The sequence below is a fragment of the Carcharhinus amblyrhynchos genome, chromosome 1 (genome assembly GCF_965287045.1).
Source record: "Carcharhinus amblyrhynchos chromosome 1, sCarAmb.v2.hapA, whole genome shotgun sequence".
Classification (NCBI taxonomy): Eukaryota; Metazoa; Chordata; class Chondrichthyes; order Carcharhiniformes; family Carcharhinidae; genus Carcharhinus; species Carcharhinus amblyrhynchos.
The window spans coordinates 57,581,948-57,587,947 of NC_137324.1; the positions used below are offsets into that span (position 1 = coordinate 57,581,948).

Sequence of the window (6,000 nt, forward strand, 5' to 3'; positions counted from 1 at the left end):
TCCTCTGCATCCTTTCCAATGCCTCCACATCTTTCTTTTAATGCGGGGACCAGAACTGTACGCAATACTCCAAGTGCGGCCGCACCAGAGTTTTGTACAGTTGTAACATGACCTCATGGCTCCGAGATTCAATCCCTTTACCAATAAAAGCTAACACACCGTGTGCCTTCTTAACAACCTTATCAACCTGTGTGCCGACTTTCAGGGAGCTATGCACGTGTACCCCGAGATCTCTCTGCTCGTCAACACTGCGAAGAGTCCTTCCATTAGCCCTATATTCTGTACTCCTGTTATTCTTACCAAAGTGAATCACCTCACACTTTTCTGTATTAAACTCCATCTGCCACCTCTTGGCCCAGCTCTGTAGCTTATCTCTGTCCCTCTGCAAACTGTAACATCCATCCTCACTGTCTACAACTCCTCCAACTTTGGTGTCATCAGCAAATTTACTAATCCATCCTTCTACACCCTCATCTAGGTCATTTATAAAAATGACAAACAGCAGTGGCCCCAAAACAGATCCTTGAGGTACGCCACTTGTAACTGAAATCCAGGTTGAATATTTCCCATCAACCACCACCCTCTGTCTTCTATTAGCTAGCCAATTCCTGATCCAAACTGCTAAATCACCCTCAATCCCATGCATCTGCATTTTCTGCAATAGCCTACCATGGGGAACCTTATCAAATGCTTTGCTAAAATCCATATACACCACGTCAACTGCCTTACCCTTATCCACCTCTTTGGTCCCCTTTTCAAAAAACTCAATAAGGTTTGTGAGGCATGACCTACTCTTCACAAAACTGTGTTGACTATCCCTAATCAAATTATTTCCCTCTAGATGATTATAAATCCTATCCCTTATAATTCTTTCCAAAACTTTGCCCACAACAGAAGTAAGGCTCACTGGTCTATAATTCCCAGGATGGTCTCTACTCCCCTTCTTGAACAAGGGGATAACATTTGCTATCCTCCAGTCTTCCGGCACTATACCTGAAGCCAATGACGACATGAAGATCAAAGCCAAAGGCTCTGCAATCTCCTCCCTAACCTCCCAGAGAATCCAAGGGTATATCCCATCCGGCCCAGGGGACTTATCTACCTTCACACTCTTAAGAATTGCCAACACCTCCTCCTTATGTACTTCAATCCCGACTAGTCTACTACCTGGTATTGCAGTATTCTCCTCGACTACACTGACTTTTTCCTGCGTGAATACTGACGAAAAGTACTCATTCAGGGCCTCTCCCATCTCTTCAGGCTCCACGCACAACTTCCCACTGCTGTCCCTGACTAGCCCTAATCTTGCCCTAACCAATCTTTTATTCTTGGCATACCTGTAGAAAGCTTTAGGATTTTCCTTGATCCTATCTGCCAAAGTCTTCTCATGTCCTCTTCTAAACTCTCTCTTTAGCTCCTTCCTGGCTAATTTATAACTCTCCAGTGCCCTAACTGAGCCTTCACGTCTCATCTTTACATAAGCCCCCTTCTTCCTCTTCACCAGAGATTCAATTTCCTTAGTACACCACAGTTCCCTCGCTCGACCACTTCCTCCCTGCCTGACAGGTACATATTTATCAAGGACTCACAGTAGCTGCTCCTTGAATAAGCTCCACATTTCAGATGTTCCCAGCCCCTGCAATTTCCTACTCCACCCTATGTATCCTAAATCTCGCCTAATAGCCTCATAATTACCTGTCCCCCAGCTATAACTTCTGCCCTTCGGTATATGCCTAACCCTTTCCATCACTAAAGTAAACATAACCGAATTGTGGTCACTATCACCAAAGTGTTCACCTACCTTCAAGTCTAACATCTGGTCTGGTTCATTACCCAGTACCAAATCCAATGTAGCCTCACCTCTTGTTGGCCTATCTACATAGTGTGTCATGAAACCTTCCTGCACACATTGGACAAAAACTGACCCCTCTAACGTGCTTGAACTATAGCTTTTCCAATCGATATTTGTAAAGTTAAAGTCCCCCATAACAACTACCCTGTTACTTTTGCACCTATCCAGGATCATCTTTGCAATCCTTTCCTCTACATCTCTGGAACTTTTTGGAGGCCTATTAAAAACTCCCAACAGTGTGATCTCTCCCTTCCCGTTTCTAATCTCAGCCCATACTACCTCAATAGACAGGTCCACATCAAACGTCCTTTCTGCCACCGTAATACTGTCCTTGACTAACAATGCCACGCCTCCCCCTCTTCTACCATCTTCTCTGCTCCAACTGAAACATCTGAACCCCGGAACCTGCAACAACTATTCCTGCCCCTGCTCTATCCATGTCTCTGTAATGGCCACAACATCGAAGTCCCAGGCACCAGTCCAGGCTGCAAGTTCGTCCACTTTATTGCGTATGCTCCTCGCATTAAAGCATACACACTTTAAACCACCCTCCCGCCTGCCAGTACACTGCTGTGACCTAGAAACCTTATCCATGACATCCCTATTCTCATCCTCCTGTACGTTGGAGCTACAGTTCAGGTTCCCATCCCCCCTCTGAATCAGTTTAAACCCCTCTGAATAGCATTGGCAAATTTTCCCCCCAAGAAATTAGTTCCCCTCTGGTTCAGGTGCAGACCATCCCTCTTGTAGAGGTCCCACCTACCCCAGAATGAGCCCCAATTGTCCAAGTATCTGAACCCTTCCCTCCTGCACCATCCCTTTAGCCACGAGTTCAAATGTTCTCTCTCTCTATTCTTCTCCATGCTATCCCACAGCACAGGTAACAAACCAGAGATAACCACTCTGCTTGTTTTAGCCCTAAGCTTCCACCCTAACTCTCTGAATTTCTGTTTTATATCCCTGTCCCTTTTCCTACCTATGTCATGGGTGCCTACATGAACCACAACTTGGGGCTGGTTCCCCTCTCCCTTAAGGATCTAAACACTCGATCAGAGATATCATGGAACCTGGCACCTGGGAGGCAACATACCAACCGTGAGTCTCGCTCGTTCCCGCAGACTCTCCTATCTGTCCCCTTAACTATGGAATCCCCAATCACTAATCCTGTTCTTTTCTTCCCCCTTCCCACCTGAGCATCAAGGACAGGCTCTACTCCTGAGACCTGTACTCCATGGCTTACCCCGGTTGAGCCTTCCTCCCCAACAACATCCAAAACAGATTACTTATTTTGGAGAGGAGCAGCCTCAGGGGATCGCTGCTCTGACTGCTTCTTACCCCTTCTAGCAGTCACCCATGCACCACTTTTAGGAGTAACTATCGCCCTGTAACTTTTGTCGATAGCTGCCTCTGCTTCCCGAATAATTCTTAGTTCCTCCAGTTCCAGCTCCAGGTCCCTTACACGGTCCTCAAGGAGCTGGAAATGGATGCTCCTCCTGCAGGTGTAATCAGCTGGGACACTACCAGTGTCCCTCACCTCAAACATCCCACAGGAGGAACATCGCACTGCCTGCTCTGCCATCCCTATTACTTCCCTTACCAAGAAACAAAAATAAACTTAAACTTACCTGCACTGACTCCAAGTCACTCTCTTTTCTTTTAGGTTAGAGGACGGGGTAGGATGGGATACTCTACATGTGTAGAATATCGGGTTTCTTCACCTTTCCAGTTTATAAGAAGATAGACTGGGACTTTTTTCTCTGGAGCGTAGGAGGCTGAGGAGTGATCTTATAGAGGTCTATAAAATAATGAGGGGCACAGATCAGCTAGATAGTCAATATCTTTTCCCAAAGGTAGGGGAGCCTAAAACTAGAGGGCATAGGTTTAAGGCCAGAGGGGAGAGATATAAAAGTGTCCAGAGGGGCAATTTTTTCACGCAGAAGATGGTGAATGCCTGGAACAAGCTGCCAGGGGCAGTAGTGGAAGCGGGTACAATTTTGTCTTTTAAAAAGCATTTAGATAGCTACATGGACATGATGGGTTTGGAGGGATATGGGCCAAATGCAGGCAATTGGGATTAGCTTAGGGGTTTTAAAAAGGAAAAGGGTGGCATGGACAAATTGACCAAAGGGCCTGTTTCCATGCTGTAAACCTCTATGACTCTAATCCCTGAATGGGGAAAAGGTTGGGAGAACAATCTTCTCACTCTTTTTGATACAGCAAGGAAAAGGACTCAGGGATACGTGTGAAATTTGTCAGTGGGGATGGTCTGGTATGAAAGATTCTAAGACTGCCAATATAGAATATAATCTTGTACTAAGTAAAACTTCAAGCCATGGAGAGCTCTTTTTCAATATTATTAGTCTTTATGCTTTCATTTTGTAACACTAAGCATAATGTATCGACTCTATCATTTATGCCCTGTAATTTTGAAACAGATTTTAAAAGTGGCGGTATTGATTGTCCTTTGGTTACTAGAATGGTAAATAATCAGTCTCTATTTTGAAGGTTAAGTTTACAAAGTACCTTCTATAATTGTATTTTACATGTAAGCCTTTTTGTGTTGTATTTGGACATTGGTTTGAACCTAGTCTGTGGTTACGTCACCGCACTACCTTCCTCGTAATAATGAGACATCTTCACTGTTGCTATCGTCACTCATTCAGTGACAGTCTCTCATGCGGCTTATGTTAAAAATTTGAGGCATTATACACGAGACACAAAAATGTAAGTAATGTATTCAGACAAGCAACTCAATTTGGCACAAACATACCATAATTGAAAACAGCAGCAAACAGTCTCTGAAAGGACATGACAGAAACTTGGTATTTTGGTTGTTGTCCTACCAAAGGAATGCACCATGTCTGGAAGACTAATTACTCCAAAGACTTAGTTTTAACATCATTCCTCTTTATAAAACAAACCCAAAGAAAAAGTAATAGAGACGTGGATCTCTGCTCCTCCACACAATAAATTAAGCAAACACCCAAAAAAACACCCAAAAAGAAAAAAACAACATCAAAAACAAAAAATGTTTTGGTCTACAATATTGCTTAATTCCAATTCTTTGGTTTTAAACAACTGTCTTCACATCTGTTGGTTATTATTTGCATCCATTGCACAGTAGTTGATCCATAATGAAGTACCAATTATAGCTATTCCACAATCACAAAAATTTGCCCAACAACTTAAAAATCCCATTTACATTTTCAAATACAAAACACCATAGTTGTTATTTTGAAAATTATCTTGTAGGTAAATTAAACCAATTCAGTTAAGAACTTAAGAGTGGCTGATTTTTATTTAGCTTACTCCACCTGTCATCAAACCAGGGGGAACCAGACTATGGCACATTTATTCACCATTTTGTAAGAGGGGAAGGACAGGGTCAAGCCCAGTATCTGTATGGCCCACATGAGGATTCTTGCGTGATATTTTTCCACAAGCACTGCCACGAGGCACTAGCTACATTATCCAGTGTAGTGACCCATAGACCCCTGCAGAATGCTGTCTTCGCGTTGTGGAACCACAGATATGTCGATGGTGCACCCCTCCACAAACAGTGATAGGGTGTGGGAGCATGTCCTTTGGAGAGTTGATTCCTAGGCTATCTTTTTGCTTTTCATTTGTGCATTGTGAATCACCCTGTGCAGACTTCTCCAACTCACTAACTATGTCACTCAGGGTGCCAATGCCCATATCAATGCTGAGAATGACACAAAGACCTGAGAGCGCATTTTTAGGAGTGTTATACCCTTCTGTTTCCTCAGCTGCATGGCACAAGATGTCTGAAAGAACCCAGAAGAATAGCCATGGGACAAAGGTTGGCATGTATCAACAGTGGCAAGCAATAGCAGAGGAACGGTAATACAATGCAATTCAGTTTCAGATGTTATGTGTGTCTACAAATGTGTGAGCCAGAGGGTCAAATGGAAATGAAAATAAAGTAAAACTACCCAACCAGCCTGCCATGTGTGATGTACAGCCTCACCATTGCCAAAGCCACATGTCATCCCTCTGCCAATGGCATTCTTCACTGGAAACCGGCTTCCACTGTCTGTGACTTCAAAAGTCACACTTGCAAATCTTCTTTTAAATTGTCCTTTCCCTACACTGCTTCCATCAAGTGTGTTACACCTTTCCCTTCAGGC

General features: G+C 43.8%; 1 long non-coding RNA gene across 1 annotated transcript in view; it reads left to right on the forward strand.

Annotated features, from left to right (window-relative positions):
* The window catches only part of LOC145349390 (uncharacterized), a 28,202-nt gene extending 22,402 nt beyond the window's left edge, over positions 1-5,800 (forward strand). Inside the window, exon 3 of the long non-coding RNA XR_013888072.1 lies at positions 5,620-5,800. This is a non-coding gene — a long non-coding RNA (uncharacterized LOC145349390). The remainder of the gene's footprint in view (positions 1-5,619) is intronic.
* Positions 5,801-6,000: the final 200 nt, after the last annotated feature.